Genomic DNA, 22,798 nt, shown 5'->3' on the forward strand with positions numbered 1-22,798 from the left:
AAACCAATCATCTAACCGCGAACGCTCCGGCCGGGGTGGAGGGTTCCACTCCAGACCGAGCGCCGCGGCAGCCCGGGCAAGCATGGCTGTCAACTCCGGGTCCGACTCGGACAATGCTGGCGCGCCCGGAGGCGGCAGCACAGCCGAATCCTCATCCTCGGAGGACTCTAGCCCACCTTGCGATGCGGTCACCGACATCTCATCCTCCTCTGGAGCGCCGAACGAAACCCGCGGACCGGCCGAGACCGAGGCCGCGGGCTCCATCACAACGCTCGCGGGTACCGGTGCAACAGAGGGGGGTGTGGGCCGAGGCGTGAGCGTCGGAGCTGTATTCCACACCATCACCCTCAGGTCACCCTGGCCACCAGCCGAAGAGACGCCCCGCGGACCGGATGAGACCGAGGCCGCGGACACGTCAGATCGGGGGGTGACGGAGGGGACTCTCACTCCGGCGGCCGCACGGAGATCATTGAGTCTCGACCGCAACACGGAGATGGCCATGTTCCCGCAGTGAGAACATGACTCATCCACAAGCGCCGCCTGAGCATGCTGGAAGCCCAAGCATGCCAGACAGTGCGAGTGCCCATCAGAAGAGTGTAGAGACCGGCCACACCCAGAAGCACACGGGCGAGACATCCTGAAAAGGACGTGCCACGTGTGAGCTCTTTTGTGAGAGGATTAACCTCGCAGTCGATGCCGAAGCGCCCAGGGGACCACACACCAACTGGAAACCAATCGTCTGACCAGCAGGCAGGAAGTATGTGACCGCTGGAACGCGCCGAACACCAACACCGACTGGAAGATCCTGATCGTCTCGAAGAACTGACTTAACTCAGAAGGCTTGTAGGAGTGAAAGGTATGTAACCCTTGGCTCCGAAGCATTAAAACATAATGCGATGATGCCAGCTACTTCCTTATATACCCACGTGGGTAGGCGGAGTTACGCATGCAAATCTCGCATGCCCATGGCATTGGCACTGCCATTGGGCGCTTTCTAGTCTCGGAGATGACAGGCTTCTAAGCGAAACCCCCATTCGTCAGTCACTGACGTTACGTCGGAGTGACTGAACGAAAGGGAACAAATTTTTTGACAAAAAAAAAAAAAAAAAAAAATCCGACCCTGGATCTCATGAAAGTGAAATTTCAATACATATAAATAGATTCCTTCTGATATTTTATTAGTTTTTCAAGGATGACCCTTTGAACTTATTTTTGGCCAATGAGTCTTTGAACTTGAACCTTCTTTACAGACTTATGACTTTCTGTTGTTTTCTTCAGTGGATCAAGGATGACATTTTTTGACCAAAAAAAAGGTTCTGACCCTGAATCCCATGAACTTGAACGTTCTATGCATATAAATAGATTCCTTCTGATGCAGTGGTTCAAGAATGACCTTTTAAACTTATTTGTGGCCAAATAGTCTTTGAACTTGATTATTCTATACAGACTTTATGACTACCTGTTATTTCATCAGTAGGTAAAGGAAGACATTTTTTGACAAAAAAAAAAAAAAAAAAAAAACGACCCTAGATTCCATGAACTTTAAATTTCTATACAAATAAATAGATTCCTTCTGATGTTTTATTAGTTCTTCAAAGATGACCATTTGAACTTATTTTTGGCCAATGAGTCTTTGAACTTGAATCTTCTTTACAGACTTATGACTCTTTGAACTTGAACAGTGGTTCAAAGGATGGGATTTTTTTTTAGCAAAAAAAAGGTTCTGACCCTGAATCCCATGAACTTGAACGTTCTATGCATATAAAAAGATTCCTTGTGATGCAGTGGTTCAAAGATGACCTTTTGAACTTATTGTGGCCAAATAGTCATTGAACTTGAACATTCTATACCTAATGTAGACTACCTGTTGTTTCATCAGTAGGTCAAGGAAGACATTTTTTTGACAAAATAATAAAAAAATTCTGACCCTAGATTCCATGAACTTGAAATTTCTATACATATAAATAGATTCCTTCTGATATTTTATTAGTTCTTCAAAGATGACCCTTTGAGCTTATTTTTGGCCAATGAGTCTTTGAACTTGAACCTTCTTTACAGACTTATGACTTTCTGTTGTTTTCTTCAGTGGATCAAGGATGACATTTTTTGACCAAAAAAAAGGTTCTGACCCTGAATCCCATGAACTTGAACGTTCTATGCATATAAATAGATTCCTTCTGATGCAGTGGTTCAAGAATGACCTTTTAAACTTATTTGTGGCCAAATAGTCTTTGAACTTGATTATTCTATACAGACTTTATGACTACCTGTTATTTCATCAGTAGGTAAAGGAAGACATTTTTTGACAAAAAAAAAAAAAAAAACTACCCTAGATTCCATGAACTTTAAATTTCTATACAAATAAATAGATTCCTTCTGATGTTTTATTAGTTCTTCAAAGATGACCCTTTGAACTTATTTTTGGCCAATGAGTCTTTGAACTTGAATCTTCTTTACAGACTTATGACTCTTTGAACTTGAACAGTGGTTCAAAGGATGGGATTTTTTTTAGCAAAAAAAAGGTTCTGACCCTGAATCCCATGAACTTGAACGTTCTATGCATATAAAAAGATTCCTTGTGATGCAGTGGTTCAAAGATGACCTTTTGAACTTATTGTGGCCAAATAGTCATTGAACTTGAACATTCTATACCTAATGTAGACTACCTGTTGTTTCATCAGTAGATCAAGGAACAAATTTTTTGACCAAAAAAAAAAAAAAAAATCCGACCCTGGATCTCATGAAATTGAACTTTCTATGCATATAAATAGATTCCTTCTGATGTTTTATTAGTTCTTCAAGGATGGCCCTTTGAATTTAATTTTGGCCAATGAGTCTTTGAACTTGAACCTTCTTTACAGACTTGTGACTTTCTGTTGTTTTCTTCAGTGGATCAAGGATGAGATTTTTTTGACCAAAAAAAAGATTCTCACCCTGAATCCCATGAACTTGAACGTTCTATGCAAATAAATAGATTCCCTCTGATTGCAGTGGTTCAAAAATGACCTTTTGAACTTATTTGTGGCCAAATAGTCTTTCAACTTGAACATTTTTTACAGACTTTATGACTACCTGTTGTTTCATCAGTAGATCAAGGAAGACATTTTTTGACAAAAAAAAAAAAAAAAAAAAAATCCGACCCTGGATCTCATGAAATTGAACTTTCTATGCTTATAAATAGATTCCTTCTGATGTTTTAGTTCTTCAAGGATGGCCCTTTGAATTTATTTTTGGCCAATGAGTCTTTGAACTTGAACCTTCTTTACAGACTTATGACTCTTTGAACTTGAACAATGGTTCAAAGGATGAGATTTTTTTGACCAAAAAAAGGTTCTGACCCTGAACTTGAACGTTCTATGCATATAAATAGATTCCTTCTGATGCAGTGGTTCAAAGATGACCTTTTGAACTTATTTGTGGCCAAATTGTCTTTCAACTTGAACATTCTATATAGACTTTATGACTACCTGTTGTTTCATCAGTAGATCAAGGAACAAATTTTTTGACCAAAAAAAAAAAAAAAAATCCGACCCTGGATCTCATGAAATTGAACTTTCTATGCATATAAATAGATTCCTTCTGATGTTTTATTAGTTCTTCAAGGATGGCGCTTTGAATTTATTTTTGGCCAATGAGTCTTTGAACTTGAACCTTCTTTATAGACTTGTGACTTTCTGTTGTTTTCTTCAGTGGATCAAGGATGAGATTTTTTTGACCAAAAAAAAGGTTCTGACCCTGAATCCCTTGAACTTGAACGTTCTATGCATATAAATAGATTCCTTCTCATGCAGTGGTTCAAAGATGACCTCTTGAACTTATTGTGGCCAAATAGTCTTTGAACTTGAACATTCTATACCTAATGTAGACTACCTGTTGTTTCATCAGTAGGTCAAGGAAGACATTTTTTTGGCAAAATAATAAAAAAAATCTGACCCTAGATTCCATGAACTTGAAATTTCTATACATATAAATAGATTCCTTCTGATATTTTATTAGTTCTTCAAGGATGACCCTTTGAACTTATTTTTGGCCAAATGAGTCTTTGAACTTGAACCTTCTTTACAGACATATGACTTTCTGTTGTTTTCTTCAGTGGATTAGGAATGAGATTTTTTGACTAAAAAAAAGATTCTCACCCTGAATCCCATGAACTTGATCGTTCTATGCAAGTAAATAGATTCCTTCTGATGCAGTGGTTCAAAGATGACCTTTTGAACTTATTTGTGGCCAAATAGTCTTTGAACTTGAACATTCTATACCTAATGTAGACTACCTGTAGTTTCATCAGTAGGTCAAGGAAGAGATTTTTTGACAAAATAATGAAAAAAGTCTGACCCTAGATTCCATGAACTTGAAATTTCTATACATATAAATAGATTCCTTCTGATGTTTTATTAGTTCTTCAAGGATGACCCTTTGAACTTATTTTTGGCCAATGAGTCTTTGAACTTGAACCTTCTTTACAGACTTATGACTCTTTGAACTTTAACAGTGGTTCAAAGGATCGGATTTTTTTGACCAAAAAAAAGGTTCTGACCCTGAATCCCATGAACTTGAACGTTCTATGCATATAAAAAGATTCCTTGTTATGCAGTGGTTCAAAGATGACCTTTTGAACTTATTGTGGCCAAATAGTCATTGAACTTGAACATTCTATACCTAATGTAGACTACCTGTTGTTTCATCAGTAGGTCAAGGAAGACATTTTTTTGACAAAATAATAAAAAAATTCTGACCCTAGATTCCATGAACTTGAAATTTCTATACATATAAATAGATTCCTTCTGATATTTTATTAGTTCTTCAAAGATGACCCTTTGAGCTTATTTTTGGCCAATGAGTCTTTGAACTTGAACCTTCTTTACAGACTTATGACTTTCTGTTGTTTTCTTCAGTGGATCAAGGATGAGATTTTTTGACCAAAAAATAGATTCTCACCCTGAATCTCATGAACTTGAACATTCTATGCTTCTAAATAGATTCCTTCTGATGCAGTTGTTCAAAGATGACCTTTTGAACTTATTTGTGGCCAAATTGTCTTTGAACTTGAACATTCTATACAGACTTTATGACTACCTGTTGTTTCATCAGTAGGTAAAGGAAGACATTTTTTGACAAAATAATAAAAAAATCTGACCCTAGATACCATGAACTTGAAATGTCTATACATATAAATAGATTCCTTTTGATATTTTATTAGTTCTTCAAGGATGACCCTTTGAACTTATTTTTGGCCGATGAGTCTATGAACTTGAACCTTCTTTACAGACTTATGACTTTCTGTTGTTTTCTTCAGTAGGTAAAGGAAGACATTTTTTGACAAAATAATAAAAAATTCTGACCCTAGATACCATGAACTTGAAATTTCTATACATATAAATAGATTCCTTCTGATATTTTATTAGTTCTTCAAGGATGACCCTTTGAACTTATTTTTGGCCAATGAGTCTATGAACTTGAACCTTCTTTACAGACTTGTAACTTTCTGTTGTTTTCTTCAGTGAATCAAGGATGTGATTTTTTTGACCAAAAAATAAAGGTTCTGACCCTGAATCCCATGAACTTGAACGTTCTATGCATATAAATAGATTCCTTCTGATGCAGTGGTTCAAGGATGACCTTTTGAACTTATTTGTGGCCAAATAGTCTTTGAACTTGAACATTCTATACCTAATGTGGACTACCTGTTGTTTCATCAGTAGATCAAGGATGAGATTTTTTGACAAAATAATAAAAACAATTCTGACCCTGAATCCCATGAACTTGAACGTTCTATGCATATAAATAGATTCCTTGTGATGCAGTGTAAATAGTCTTTGAACTTGAACATTCTATATCTAATGTAGACTTCCTGTTGTTTCATCAGTAGGTCAAGGAAGACATTTTTTTGACAAAATAATAAAAAAATTCTGACCCTAGATTCCATGAACTTGAAATTTCTATATATATAAATAGATTCCTTCTGATGTTTTATTAGTTCTTCAAGGATGACCCTTTGAACTTATTTTTGGCCAATGAGCCTTTGAACTTGACCCTTCTTTACAGACTTATGACTTTCTGTTGTTTTCTTCAGTAGATCAAGGATGACATTTTTTGATTAAACAAAAAAATAATTTTTGGCTCCGGATCCCATGAACGTGAACTTTCTATGCATAATAACACATTCCTTCTTCTGTTTTATCTTTAGTTCAAGTATGATTTTTTAATATACTTTTGAACAAAGAGTCTTTGAACTTTAATTTTAAATTCACACTTATAGGCTTTCTGATTTTTTATCAGAAGTTCAAATATGACTTTTTGAAAAAAAAAATCTGCCTCTGGATTCCATGAACTTGAACTTTCTATATATATAAATAGATTCCTTCTGATGCAGTGGTTCAAGGAGGACCTATTGAACTTATTTTTGGCCACTGAGTCTTTGAGCTTGAACCTTCTTTACAGACTTATGACTTTCTGTTGTTTTCTTCAGTAGATCAAGGATGAGATTTTTTTGACCAAAAAAAGATTCTGACCCTGAATCCCATGAACTTGAACGTTCTATGCATATAAATAGATTCCTTCTGATGCAGTGGTTCAAGGATGACCTTTTGAACTTATTTGTGGCCAAATAGTCTTTGAACTTGAACATTCTATACCTAATGTAACCTTTATGACTACTTGTTGTTTCATCAGTAGATCAAGGACGAGATTTTTTGACAAAAAATAAAATAAAAAAATTCCGACCCTAGATCTCAGGAAATTGAACTTTCTATGCATATTAAATAGATTCCTTCTGATGTTTTATTAGTTCTTCAAGGATGACCTTTTGAACTTATTTTTGGCCAATGAGTCTTTGAACTTGAACCTTCTTTACACACTTGTGACTTTCTGTTGTTTTCTTCAGTGGATCAACGATGAGATTTTTTTGACCAAAAAAAAGGTTCTGACCCTGAATCCCATGAACTTGAACATTCTATGCATATAAATATATTCCTTCTGATGCAGTGGTTAAAAGATGACCTTTTGAACATATTTGTGGCCAAATAGTCTTTGAACTTGAACATTCTATACCTAATGTAGACTACCTGTTGTTTCATCAGTAGGTCAAGGAAGACATTTTTTGACAAAATAATAAAAACAATTCTGACCCTAGATTCCATGAACTTGAAATTTCTATACATATAAATAGATTCCTTCTGATATTTTATTAGTTCTTCAAGGATGACCCTTTGAACTTATTTTTGGCCAATGAGTCTTTGAACTTGAACCTTCTTTACAGACTTATGCCTTTCTGTTGTTTTCTTCATTGGATCAAGGATGAGATTTTTTGACCAAAAAAAAGATTCTCACCCTGAATCCCTTGAACTTGAACGTTCTATGCATATAAATAGATTCCTTCTGATGCAGTGGTTCAAAGATGACCTTTTGAACTTATTTGTGGCCAAATAATCTTTCGACTTGAACATTTTTTACAGACTTTATGACTACCTGTTGTTTCATCAGTAGATCAAGGAAGACATTTTTTGACAAAAACAAAACAAAAATTCCGACTCTGGATCTCACGAAATTGAACTTTCTATGCATATAAATAGATTCCTTCTGATGTTTTATTAGTTCTTCAAGGATGGCCCTTTGAATTTATTTTTGGCCAATGAGTCTTTGAATTTGAACCTTCTTTACAGACTTATGACTTTCTGTTGTTTTCTTCAGTGGATCAAGGATGAGATTTTTTGACCAAAAAAAAGATTCTCACCCTGACTCTCATGAACTTGAACGTTCTATGCATATAAATAGATGCCTTCTGATGCAGTGGTTCAAAGATGACCTTTTGAACTTATTTGTGGCCAAAAATAGTCTTTGAACTTGAACATTCTATACCTTATGTAACCTTTATGACTACCTGTTGTTTCATCAGTAGATCAAGGATGAGATTTTTTGACAAAAAAAAAAAAAAAAGATTCCGACCCTGGATCCCATGAAATTGAACTTTCTATGAATATAAATAGATTACTACTGATATTTTGTTAGTTCTTCGATGATGACCCTTTGAACTTATTTTTGGCCAATGAGTCTTTGAACTTGAACCTTCTTTACAGACTTGTAACTTTCTGTTGTTTTCTTCAGTGGATCAAGGATGTGATTTTTTTGACCAAAAAAAAAGGATTCTGACCCTGAATCCCATGAACTTGAACGTTCTATGCATATAAATAGATTCCTTCTGATGCAGTGGTTCAAGGATGACCTTTTGAACTTATTTGTGGCCAAATAGTCTTTGAACTTGAACATTCTATACGGACTTTATGACTACCTGTTGTTTCATCAGTAGGTAAAGGAAGACATTTTTTGATAAAATATTTTAAAAAAATTCTGACCCTAGATTCCATGAACTTGAAATTCCTATACATATAAATAGATTCCTTCTGATGTTTTATTAGTTCTTCAAGGGTGACCCTTTGATTTTTTTTTTGGCCAATGAGTCTTTGAACTTGAACCTTCTTTACAGACTTGTGACTTTCTGTTGTTTTCTTCAGTGGATCAAGGATGAGATTCTTTTGACCAAAAAAAAAGCTTCTGACCCTGAATCCCGTGAACTTGAACGTTCTATGCATATACAGAGATTCCTTCTGATGCAGTGGTTCAAAGATGACCTTTTGAACTTATTTGTGGCCAAATAGACTTTGAACTTGAACATTCTATACCTAATGTAGACTACCTGTTGTTTCATCAGTAGGTCAAGGAAGACATTTTTTGACAAAATAATAAAAAAATTCTGACCCTAGATTCCATGAACTTGAAATTTCTATACAAATAAATAGATTCCTTCTGATGTTTTATTAGTTCTTCAAGGATGACCCTTTGAACTTATTTTTGGCCACTGAGTCTTTGAAATTGAACCTTCTTTTCAGACTTATGACTTTCAGTTGTTTTCTTCAGTGGATTAGGAATGAGATTTTTTGACTAAAAAAAAGATTCTCACCCTGAATCCCATGAACTTGAACGTTCTATGCATATAAAAAGATTCCTTCTGATGCAGTGGTTTAAAGATGACCTTTTGAACTTATTTGTGGCCAATGAGTCTTTGAACTTGAACCTTCTTTACAGACCAAAAATAGATTTCTGATCAACAGAAAGTTCAAGTTCATGGGATCCGGGGTCAGAAAATATTTTTTTTATCAAAAAATGTCATCCTTGCTCTACTGATGAAACAACTGAAAATCATAAGTCTGTATAGAAGATTCAAGTTCAAAGACTATTTGGCCACAAATAAGTTAAAAAGGTCATCCTTAAAGCACTAATGAAGCATCAGAAGGAATCTATTTATATTTAAGGAAAGTTCAAGTTCATGGAATCCAGGGCAGAACATTTTTCCAAAAGTCATATTTGAACTTGGGATGAAACACCAAAAGGAATATATTAGTATATATAGAAAGTTCAAGTTCAAAGACTATGTGGCCACAAATAAGTTCAAAAGTTCATCCTTGAAGAACTAATAAAACATCAGAAGGAATCTATGTATATGAATAGAAAATTCAATTTCATGGAATCCAGGGACAGAATTTTTTTTCCAAAAGTCATATTTGAACTTGGGATGAAACATCAAAATGAATATATTAGTATATATAGAAAGTTCAAGTTCAAAGACTATTTGGCCAAGAATAAAATCAAAAGTTCACCCTTGAAGAACTAATAAAACATCAGAATAAATCTATTTATATGTATAGAAAGTTCAAGTTCATGGAACCTAGGGGCAGAAAAAAATGTTCAAAAAGTTATATTTGAACTTCTGATAAAAAATCAGAAAGCCTATACGTGTAAATTTAAATTTAAAGTTTAAAGACTCTTTTTCCAAAAATATATTCAAAAAGCCATGCTTGAACTAAAGATGAAACAGAAGAATGAATCTATATGTATACATAGAAAGTTCAAGTTCATGGGATCCGGAGTAGGAAATTAAATTTTTTGTCAAAAAATGTCATCCTTGTTCTACTGATGAAACAACTGAAAGTCATAAGTCTGGATAGAAGATTCAAGTTCAAAGACTATTTGGCCACAAATAAGTTAAAAAGGTCATCCTTAAAGCACTAATGAAGCATCTGAAGGAATCTATTTATATCTATGGAAAGTTCAAGTTCATGGAATCCAGGGCAGAACATTTTTCCAAAAGTCATATTTGAACTTGGGATGAAACATCAGAAGGAATATATTAGTATATAGAAAGTTCAAGTTCAAAGACTATTTGGCCAAGAATTAGATCAAAAGGTCACCCTTAAAGCACTGATAAAGCATCAGAAGGAATCTATGTATATGCATAGAAAATTCAATTTCATGGAATCCAGGGACAGAATTTTTTTTCCAAAAGTCATATTTGAACTTGGGATGAAACATCAAAAGGAATATATTAGTATATATAGAAAGTTCAAGTTCAAAGACTATTTGGCCAAGAATAACATCAAAAGTTCATCCTTGAAGAACTAATAAAACATCAGAATAAATCTATTTATATGTATAGAAAGTTCAAGTTCATGGAATCTAGGGGCAGAAAAAAATGTTCAAAAAGTTAAATTTGAAGTTTTGATATAATATCGGAAAGCCTATACATATAAATTTACATTTAAAGTTTAAAGACTCTTTTTTCCAAAAATACATTCAAAAAGCCACGCTTGACCTGAAGATGAAACAGAAGAAGGAATCTATATGTATGCATAGAAAGTTCAAGTTCATGGGATCCAGAGTCAGAATTTTTTTTTTTTTTTTTGTCAAAAAATGTCATCCTTGCTCTACTGATGAAACAACTGAAAGTCATAAATCCCTTTAGAAAGTTCAAGTTCAAAGACTATTTTGCCACAAATAAGTTAAAACGGTCATCCTTAAAGCACTGATGAAGCTTCAGAAGGAATCTATTTATTCGTATAGATAGTTCAAGTTCATGGAATCTAGGGGCAGATTTTTTTTTCCAAAAAGTCGTATTTTAACTTCTGATAAAAAATCGGAAAGCCTATCCGTGTAAATTTAAATTTAAAGATTAAAGACTCTTTGTCCAAAAATACATTCAATGAGCCATGCTTGAACTAAAGATGAAAGAGAAGAATGAATCTATATGTATGCATAGAAGGTTCAAGTTCATGGGATCCGGAGTCAGAAAATCATTTTTTTGTCAAAAAATGTCAACCTTGCCCTACTGATGAAACAACTGAAAGTCATAAGTCTGTGTAGAAGATTCAAGTTCAAAGACTATTTGGCCATAAATAAGTTAAAAATGTCATCCTTAAAGCACTGTTGAAGCATCAGAAGGAATCTATTTATATCTATGGAAAGTTCAAGTTCATGGAATCCAGGGCAGAACATTTTTCCAAAAGTTATATTTGAACTTGGGATGAAACACCAAAAGGAATATATTAGTATATATAGAAAGTTCAAGTTCAAAGACTATTTGGCCAAGAACAAAATCAAAAGTTCATCCTTGAAGAACTAATAAAACATTAGAAGGAATATATTTATATGTATAGAAAGTTCAAGTTCATGGAATTTAGTATGGCAATCCTCTCTGGGCACACCCGTTCTTGTCTGATCTCGGAAGTTCAGCAGGGTCTCAGGGACTCCTGGTTAGAACTTGCGTTGGAAGCCTCCATTTATCATTTGTCATCGAAGTTCAAAAGCACTTATCTATTTAATGCAGTACGCATTCTTGTAAAACCAGCTTTTGAATGCATTGAAAACCCACTGAAGAAATCTTCAGTGCTCATCATTGCGCAGAGAATTATTATATGCAATGCAATGCAAAAGCGCTAACCATCTTCAATGCACAAATTCTGTGCAATGCTATAGCGCTAATATATTCATTGCGCAGCGATTTTGTTACGTGCAGTCCAATGCAAAAAAAATCAATGCACAACTCTCTATTGCACTTATCTATTTAATGCACAGTAATCTCTTATATTCAATGCAATGCAGAAGCGCTAATATCTTCAATGCACGACGGAGTTCTATGCAATGCAAAAGCACAATGGGTTTTTGTATGCATGAATGCAAGTCTTCAATGCACGAGTTTTTTCGTATGCAATGCAAAAGCACTAATCTTTTCATCACACCCTGAATTCTCATATGCAATGCAATGCAAAGCACTATCTCTTCGATACACAGAAAGTTTCTGCATGCCATGTAATGCAAAAGCATTAATCTCCTCAGTGCACAAGTTTATTTCGTATGCAATGCAAAAGCACTCACTTTTTCAATGCACAAAGGGTTTTTGTATGCATGCATGCAAGTCTTTCAATGCACAAGTTTTTTCTTATGCAATGCAAAAGCACTAATGTTTTCATTACACTCTAATTCTAATATGCACTGCAATGCAAAGCGCTAATATCTTCATTGCGCAACGAGTTATTTTATGCAATGCAAAGCAAAAGCACTATCTCGTCGATGCACAACAAGTTTTTGGATGCAATGCAATGCAAAAGCAATAATCTCCAGTGCACAGGTTTTTTCGCATGCAATGCAATGTAAAAACACTCATTTTTTCAATGCACAAAGGGTTTTTGTATGCATGAATGCAAGTCTTTAATGCACGAGTTTTTTCGTTCGCAATGCAAAAGCACTACTCTTTTCATTTTACCCTGAATTCTCATATGCAATACAATGCAAAAGCACTATCTCTTCGATGCACAGCAAGTTTTTGCATGCTATGTAATGCAAAAGCATTAATCTCCTCAGTGCACAAGTTTTTTTCGTATGCAATGCAAAAGTACTATCCCCCACTGCAGAAGTTTTTTCGCATGCAATGCAATGCAAAAGTACTCATTTTTTCAATGCACAAAGAGTTTTTGTATGCATGCATGCAAGTCTTCAATGCACGAGTTTTTTCTTATGCAATGCAAAAGCACTAATGTTTTCATTACACCCTGAATTCTAATATGCAATGCAAAACCGCTAATATTTTCAATGCGCAACGAGTTATTTTATGCAATGCAATGCAAAAGCAATCATCTCCAGCGCACAGGTTTTTTCGCATGCAATGCAATGTAAAAGCGCTCATTTTTTCAATGCACAAATGGTTTTTGTATGCATGAATGCAAGTCTTCAATGCACGAGTTTTTTCGTATGCAATGCAAAAGCACTACTCTTTTCATTATACCCTGAATTCTCATATGCAATACAATGCAAAAGCACTATCTCTTCGATGCACAGCAAGTTTTGGCATGCTATGTAATGCAAAAGCATTAATCTCCTCAGTGAACAAGTTTTTTTCGTATATCTCCTCAGTGCACAACTTTTTTTCGTATGCAATGCAATGCAAAAGCACTCATTTTTTCAATGCACGAGTTTTTTCGTATGCAATGCAAAAGCACTAATCTTTTCATTACACACTGAATTCTCATATGCAATGCAATGCAAAAGCGCTAATATCTTCAATGCGCAACGAGTTATTTTATGCAATGCAATGCAAAATCACTATCTCATCGATGCAAAGCAAGTTTTTGCATGCTATGTAATGCAAAAGCATTAATCTCCTCAGTGCACAAGTTTTTTTCGTATGCAATGAAAAGGCACTAATGTTTTCATTACACCCTGAATTCTAATATGCAATGCAATGCAAAAGCGCTAATATCTTCAATGCGCAACGAGTTATTTTATGCAATGCAAAGCAAAAGCAATAATCTCCAGTGCACAGGTTTTTTCGCATGCAATGCAATGTAAAAACACTCATTTTTTCAATGCACAAAGGGTTTTTGTATGCATGAATGCAATTCTTCAATGCACGAGTTTTTTCTTATGCAATGCAAAAGCGCTAATATCTTCAATGCGCAACGAGTTATTTTATGCAATGCAATGCAAAATCACTATCTCATCGATGCACAGCAAGTTTTTGCATGCTATGTAATGCAAAAGCATTAATCTCCTCAGTGCACAAGTTTTTTTCGTATGCAATGAAAAGGCACTAATGTTTTCTTACACCCTGAATTCTTATATGCAATGCCAAAGCAAATGCACTATCTCTTCGATGCACCGCAAGTTTTTGCATGCTATGTAATGCAAAAGCATTAATCTTCTCAGAGTGCACAAGTTTTTTCATATGCATGACGAGTTCAATGCAATGCAAAAGCTCTAATCTCCCCAGTGCACAAGTTTTTTCGCATGCAATGCAATGCAAAAGCACTAATCTCTTCATTGCACAAGTTTTTTCGTATGCATTGCAAATCTCTAATCTCTTAATGCACAGTGAGATCTTATATACAATGTAATGCAAGGTAAAGTTTTTTGTATTGCATGCATGCAAAAGATTTCAAGCCGCAAATTTTTTGGTATGCAATGCAATGCAATGCAATGCAAAAGCGCTAAAATCTTCAATGCACGACGAGTTCTATGTAATGCAAAAGCATTAATCTTCTCAGTGCACAATAATCTCTTATTTGCAATGCAACGCAGAAGCGCTAATATCTTCAATGCACGACGGAGTTCTATGCAATCCAAAGCACAATGGGTTTTTGTATGCATGAATGCAAGTCTTCAATGCACGAGTTTTTTCGTATGCAATGCAAAAGCACTAATCTTTTCATTACACCCTGAATTCTCATATGCAATGCAATGCAAAGCACTATCTCTTCGATACACAGAAAGTTTCTGCATGCCATGTAATGCAAAAGCATTAATCTCCTCAGTGCACAAGTTTTTTTCGTATGCAATTCAAAAGTACTAAACTCCCACTGCACGAGTTTTTTCGTATGCAATGCAAAAGCACTGATCTTTTCATTACACCCTGAATTCTCATATGCAATGCAATGCAAAAGCGCTAATATCTTCAATGCGCAACGAATTATTTTATGCATTGAAAAGCAAAAGCACAGCAAGTTTTTGCATGCTATGTAATAAAAAAGCATTAATCTCCTCATGCACACGTTTTTTCGTATGCAATTCAAAAGCACTCATTTTTTCAATGCACAAAGGGTTTTTGTATGCATGCACGCAACTCTTCAATGCACGAGTTTTTCCTTATGCAATGCAAAAGCACTAATGTTTTCATTACACCCTGAATTCTAATATGCATTGCAAAGCAAAAGCACATCAAGTTTTTGCATGCTATGTAATGCAAAAGCATGAATCTCCTCAGTGCACAGTTTTATCGTATGCAATGCAATGCAAAAGCGCTAAAATTTCTTGAATGCATGACGAGTTCAATGCAATGCAAAAGCTCTAATCTCCGTGCAATGACGCGACTAACGCGACATGGCGCAACGAGTTCTTTGTGCAATGCAATGAAAAAGTACTTATTTCTTCAATGCGCGACGAGTTCTTATTTCAGTGCAATGCAAATTCTCTGATTTCTTCAATGCATGTCGTTCTATACATATAAAAAGATTCCTTGTGATGCAGTGGTTCAAAGATGACCTTTTGAACTTATTGTGGCCAAATAGTCATTGAACTTGAACATAAACCTAATGTAGACTACCTGTTGTTTCATCAGTAGGTCAAGGAACAAATTTTTTGACCAAAAAAAAAAAAAAAAAATCCGGCCCTGGATCTCATGAAATTGAAATTTCTATACATATAAATAGATTCCTTCTGATATTTTATTAGTTCTTAAAGGATGACCCTTTGAACTTATTTTTGGCCAATGAGTCTTTGAACTTGAACCTTCTTTACAGACTTATGACTTTCTGTTGTTTTCTTCAGTGGATCAAGGATGAGATTTTTTGACCAAAAAAAAGGTTCTGACCCTGAATCCCATGAACTTGAACGTTCTATGCATATAAATAGATTCCTTCTGATGCAGTGGTTCAAGAATGACCTTTTAAACTTATTTGTCGCCAAATAGTCTTTGAACTTGATTATTCTATACAGACTATGACTACCTGTTATTTCATCAGTAGGTAAAGGAAGACATTTTTTGACAAAAAAAAAAAAAAAACGACCCTAGATTCCATGAACTTTAAATTTCTATACAAATAAATAGATTCCTTCTGATGTTTTATTAGTTCTTCAAAGATGACCCTTTGAACTTATTTTTGGCCAATGAGTCTTTGAACTTGAACCTTCTTTACAGACTTATGACTCCTTGAACTTGAACAGTGGTTCAAAGGATGAGATTTTTTTGGGCAAAAAAAAGGTTCTGACCCTGAATCCCATGAACTTGAACGTTCTATACATATAAAAAGATTCCTTGTGATGCAGTGGTTCAAAGATGACCTTTTGAACTTATTGTTGCCAAATAGTCATTGAACTTGAACATTCTATACCTAATGTAGACTACCTGTTGTTTCATCAGTAGGTCAAGGAAGACATTTTTTGACAAAATAATAAAAAAATTCTGACCCTAGATTCCATGAACTTGAAATTTCTATACATATAAATAGATTCCTTCTGATATTTGATTAGTTCTTCAAGGATGACCCTTTGAACTTATTTTTGGCCAATGAGACTTTGAACTTGAACCTTCTTTACAGACTTATGACTTTCTGTTGTTTTCTTCAGTGGATCAAGGATGAGATTTTTTGACCAAAAAAAAGATTCTCACCCTGAATCCCATGAACTTGAACGTTCTATGCATATAAATAGATTCCTTCTGATGCAGTTGTTCAAAGATGACCTTTTGAACTTATTTGTGGCCAAATAGTCTTTCAACTTGAACATTTTTTACAGACTTTATGACTACCTGTTGTTTCATCAGTAGATCAAGGAAGACATTTTTTGACAAAAAAAAAAAAAAAAAAATTCCGACCGTGGATCTCATGAAATTAAACTTTCTATGCATATAAATAGATTCCTTCTGATGTTTTATTAGTTCTTCAAGGATGACCCTTTGAACTTATTTTTTGGCCAATGAGTCTTTGAAATTGAACCTTCTTTACAGACTTATGACTCTTTGAACTTGAACAATGGTTCAAAGGATGAGATTTTTTTGACCAAAAAAGGTTCTGACCCTGAACTTGAACGTTCTATGCATATAAAAAGATTCCTTGTGATGCAGTGGTTCAAAGATGACCTTTTGAAGTTATTGTGGCCAAATAGTCTTTGAACTTGAACATTCTATACCTAATGTAGACTACCTGTTGTTTCATCAGTAGATCAAGGAACAAATTTTTTGACCAAAAAAAAAAAAAAAATCCGACCCTGGATCTCATGAAATTGAACTTTCTATGCATATAAATAGATTCCTTCTGATGTTTTTTTAGTTCTTCAAGGATGGCCCTTTGAATTTAATTTTGGCCAATGAGTCTTTGAACTTGAACCTTCTTTACAGACTTGTGACTTTCTGCTGTTTTCTTCAGTGGATCAAGGATGAGATTTTTTTGACCAAAAAAAAGATTCTCACCCTGAATCCCATGAACTTGAACGTTCTATGCAAATAAACAGATTCCCTCTGATTGCAGTGGTTCAAAGATGACCTTTTGAACTTATTTGTGGCCAAATAGTCTTTCAACTTGAACATTTTTTACAGACTTTATGACTACCTGTTGTTTCATCAGTAGATCAAGGAAGACATTTTTTGACAAAAAAAAAAAAAAAAAATCCGACCCTGGATCTCATGAAATTGAACTTTCTATGCTTATAAATAGATTCCTTCTGATGTTTTAGTTCTTCAAGGATGGCCCTTTGAATTTATTTTTGGCCAATGAGTCTTTGAACTTGAACCTTCTTTACAGACTTATGACTCTTTGAACTTGAACAATGGTTCAAAGGATGAGATTTTTTTTACCAAAAAAAGGTTCTGACCCTGAACTTGAACGTTCTATGCATATAAATAGATTCCTTCTCATGCAGTGTTTAAAAGATGACCTTTTGAACTTATTTGTGGCCAAATAGTCTTTGAACTTGAACATTCTATACCTAATGTAGACTACCTGTTGTTTCATCAGTAGGTCAAGGAAGACATTTTTTGACAAAATAATAAAAAAATTCTGACCCTAGATTCCATGAACTTGAAATTTCTATACATATAAATAGATTCCTTCTGATATTTTATTACCTCTTCAAGGATGACCCTTTGAACTTATTTTTGGCCAATGAGTCTTTGAACTTGAACCTCCTTTACAGACTTATGCCTTTCTGTTGTTTTCTTCATTGGATCAAGGATGAGATTTTTTGACCAAAAAAAAGATTCTCACCCTGAATCCCATGAACTTGAACGTTCTATGCATATAAATAGATTCCTTCTGATGCAGTGGTTCAAGAATGACCTTTTCAACTTATTTGTGGCCAAATAGTCTTTGAACTTGATTATTCTATACAGACTTTATGACTTCCTGTTATTTCATCAGTAGGTAAAGGAAGACATTTTTTGACAAAAAAAAAAAAAAACCGACCCTAGATTCCATGAACTTTAAATTTCATAAATAAATAAATAGATTCCTTCTGATGTTTTATTAGTTCTTCAAAGATGACCCTTTGAACTTATTTTTGGCCAATGAGTCTTTGAACTTGAACCTTCTTTACAGACTTATGACTCTTTGAACTTGAACAGTGGTTCAAAGGATGAGATTTTTTTGGGCAAAAAAAAGGTTCTGACCCTGAATCCCATGAACTTGAACGTTCTATACATATAAAACGATTCCTTGTGATGCAGTGGTTCAAAGATGACCTTTTGAACTTATTTTGGCCAAATAGTCATTGAACTTGAACATTCTATACCTAATGAGACTACCTGTTGTTTCATCAGTAGGTCAAGGAAGACATTTTTTGACAAAATAATAAAAAAATTCTGACCCTAGATTCCATGAACTTGATATTTCTATACATATAAATAGATTCCTTGTGATATTTTATTAGTTCTTCAAGGATGACCCTTTGAACTTATTTTTGGCCAATGAGTCTTTGAACTTGAACCTTCTTTACAGACTTATGCCTTTCTGTTGTTTTCTTCAATGGATCAAGGATGAGATTTTTTGACCAAAAAAAAGATTCTCACCCTGAATCCCATGAACTTGAACGTTCTATGCATATAAATAGATTCCTTCTGATGCAGTGGTTCAAAGATGACCTTTTGAACTTATTTGTGGCACAATACTCTTTCAACTTGAACATTATATACAGACTTTATGACTACTTGTTTTTTCATCAGTAGGTAAAGGAAGATATTTTTGCCAAAAAAAAAAAAAAAAAAAAAAAAAAAAAGATTCCCTGGATCTCATGAAATTGAACTTTCTATGCATATAAATAGATTCCTTCTGATGTTTTATTAGTTCTTCAAGGATGACCCTTTGAACTTATTTTTTGGCCAATGAGTCTTTGAAATGGAACCTTCTTTACAGACTTATGCCTTTCTGTTGTTTTCTTCAGTGGATCAAGGATGAGATTTTTTGACCAAAAAAAAGGTTCTGACCCTGAATCCCATTAACTTGAACGTTCTATGCATATAAATAGATTCCTTCTCATGCAGTGGTTCAAAGATGACCTTTTGAACTTATTTGTGGCCAAATAGTCTTTGAACTTGAACATTCTATACCTAATGTAGACTACCTGTTGTTTCATCAGTAGGTAAAGGAAGACATTTTTTGACAAAATAATAAAAAAATTCTGACCCTAGATTCCATGAACTTGAAATTTCTATACATATAAATAGATTCCTTCTAATATTTTATTAGTTCTTCAAGGATGACCCTTTGAACTTATTTTTGGCCAATGAGTCTTTGAACTTGAACCTTCTTTACAGACTTATGACTTTCTGTTGTTTTCTTCAGTGGATCAAGGATGAGATTTTTTGACCAAAAAAAAGATTCTCACCCTGAATCCCATGAACTTGAACGTTCTATGCATATAAATAGATTCCTTCTGATGCAGTGGTTCAAGAATGACCTTTTCAACTTATTTGTGGCCAAATAGTCTTTGAACTTGATTATTCTATACAGACTTTATGACTACCTGTTATTTCATCAGTAGGTCAAGGAAGACATTTTTTGACAAAATAATAAAAAAATTCTGACCCTAGATTCCATGAACTTGAAATTTCTATACATATAAATAGATTCCTTCTGATATTTTATTACCTCTTCAAGGATGACCCTTTGAACTTATTTTTGGCCAATGAGTCTTTGAACTTGAACCTCCTTTACAGACTTATGCCTTTCTGTTGTTTTCTTCATTGGATCAAGGATGAGATTTTTTGACCAAAAAAAAGATTCTCACCCTGAATCCCATGAACTTGAACGTTCTATGCATATAAATAGATTCCTTCTGATGCAGTGGTTCAAGAATGACCTTTTCAACTTATTTGTGGCCAAATAGTCTTTGAACTTGATTATTCTATACAGACTTTATGACTACCTGTTATTTCATCAGTAGGTAAAGGAAGACATTTTTTGACAAAAAAAAAAAAAAACCGACCCTAGATTCCATGAACTTTAAATTTCATAAATAAATAAATAGATTCCTTCTGATGTTTTATTAGTTCTTCAAAGATGACCCTTTGAACTTATTTTTGGCCAATGAGTCTTTGAACTTGAACCTTCTTTACAGACTTATGACTCTTTGAACTTGAACAGTGGTTCAAAGGATGAGATTTTTTTGGGCAAAAAAAAGGTTCTGACCCTGAATCCCATGAACTTGAACGTTCTATACATATAAAACGATTCCTTGTGATGCAGTGGTTCAAAGATGACCTTTTGAACTTATTTTGGCCAAATAGTCATTGAACTTGAACATTCTATACCTAATGAGACTACCTGTTGTTTCATCAGTAGGTCAAGGAAGACATTTTTTGACAAAATAATAAAAAAATTCTGACCCTAGATTCCATGAACTTGATATTTCTATACATATAAATAGATTCCTTGTGATATTTTATTAGTTCTTCAAGGATGACCCTTTGAACTTATTTTTGGCCAATGAGTCTTTGAACTTGAACCTTCTTTACAGACTTATGCCTTTCTGTTGTTTTCTTCAATGGATCAAGGATGAGATTTTTTGACCAAAAAAAAGATTCTCACCCTGAATCCTATGAACTTGAACGTTCTATGCATATAAATAGATTCCTTCTGATGCAGTGGTTCAAAGATGACCTTTTGAACTTATTTGTGGCCAAATACTCTTTCAACTTGAACATTATATACAGACTTTATGACTACCTGTTTTTTCATCAGTAGGTAAAGGAAGATATTTTTGCCAAAAAAAAAAAAAAAGATTCCCTGGATCTCATGAAATTGAACTTTCTATGCATATAAATAGATTCCTTCTGATGTTTTATTAGTTCTTCAAGGATGACCCTTTGAACTTATTTTTTGGCCAATGAGTCTTTGAAATGGAACCTTCTTTACAGACTTATGCCTTTCTGTTGTTTTCTTCAGTGGATCAAGGATGAGATTTTTTGACCAAAAAAAAGGTTCTGACCCTGAATCCCATTAACTTGAACGTTCTATGCATATAAATAGATTCCTTCTCATGCAGTGGTTCAAAGATGACCTTTTGAACTTATTTGTGGCCAAATAGTCTTTGAACTTGAACATTCTATACCTAATGTAGACTACCTGTTGTTTCATCAGTAGGTAAAGGAAGACATTTTTTGACAAAATAATAAAAAAATTCTGACCCTAGATTCCATGAACTTGAAATTTCTATACATATAAATAGATTCCTTCTAATATTTTATTAGTTCTTCAAGGATGACCCTTTGAACTTATTTTTGGCCAATGAGTCTTTGAACTTGAACCTTCTTTACAGACTTATGACTTTCTGTTGTTTTCTTCAGTGGATCAAGGATGAGATTTTTTGACCAAAAAAAAGATTCTCACCCTGAATCCCATGAACTTGAACGTTCTATGCATATAAATAGATTCCTTCTGATGCAGTGGTTCAAGAATGACCTTTTCAACTTATTTGTGGCCAAATAGTCTTTGAACTTGATTATTCTATACAGACTTTATGACTACCTGTTATTTCATCAGTAGGTAAAGGAAGACATTTTTTGACAAAAAAAAAAAAAAAAAACCGACCCTAGATTCCATGAACTTTAAATTTCATATATAAATAAATAGATTCCTTCTGATGTTTTATTAGTTCTTCAAAGATGACCCTTTGAACTTATTTTTGGCCAATGAGTCTTTGAACTTGAACCTTCTTTACAGACTTATGACTCTTTGAACTTGAACGGTGGTTCAAAGGATTTTTTTGAGCAAAAAAAAGGTTCTGACCCTGAATCCCATGAACTTGAACGTTCTATACATATAAAAAGATTCCTTGTGATGCAGTGGTTCAAAGATGACCTTTTGAACATATTGTGGCCAAATAGTCATTGAACTTGAACATTCTATACCTAATGTAGACTACCTGTTGTTTCATCAGTAGGTCAAGGAAGACATTTTTTGACAAAATAATAAAAAAATTCTGACCCTAGATTCCATGAACTTGAAATTTCTATACATATAAATAGATTCCTTGTGATATTTTATTAGTTCTTCAAGGATGACCCTTTGAACTTATTTTTGGCCAATGAGTCTTTGAACTTGAACATTCTTTACAGACTTATGCCTTTCTGTTGTTTTCTTCAATGGATCAAGGATGAGATTTTTTGACTAAAAAAAAGATTCTCACCCTGAATCCCATGAACTTGAACGTTCTATGCATATAAATAGATTCCTTCTGATGCAGTGGTTCAAAGATGACCTTTTCAACTTATTTGTGGCCAAATAGTCTTTCAACTTGAACATTCTATATAGACTTTATGACTACCTGTTGTTTCATCAGTAGATCAAGGAACAAATTTTTTGACCGAAAAAAAAAAAAAAAATCCGACCCTGGATCTCATGAAATTGAACTTTCTATGCATATAAATAGATTCCTTCTGATGTTTTATTAGTTCTTCAAGGATGGCCCTTTGAATTTATTTTTTGCC

This window comes from Pseudorasbora parva, chromosome 20 (genome assembly GCF_024679245.1).
Source record: "Pseudorasbora parva isolate DD20220531a chromosome 20, ASM2467924v1, whole genome shotgun sequence".
Classification (NCBI taxonomy): domain Eukaryota; kingdom Metazoa; phylum Chordata; class Actinopteri; order Cypriniformes; family Gobionidae; genus Pseudorasbora; species Pseudorasbora parva.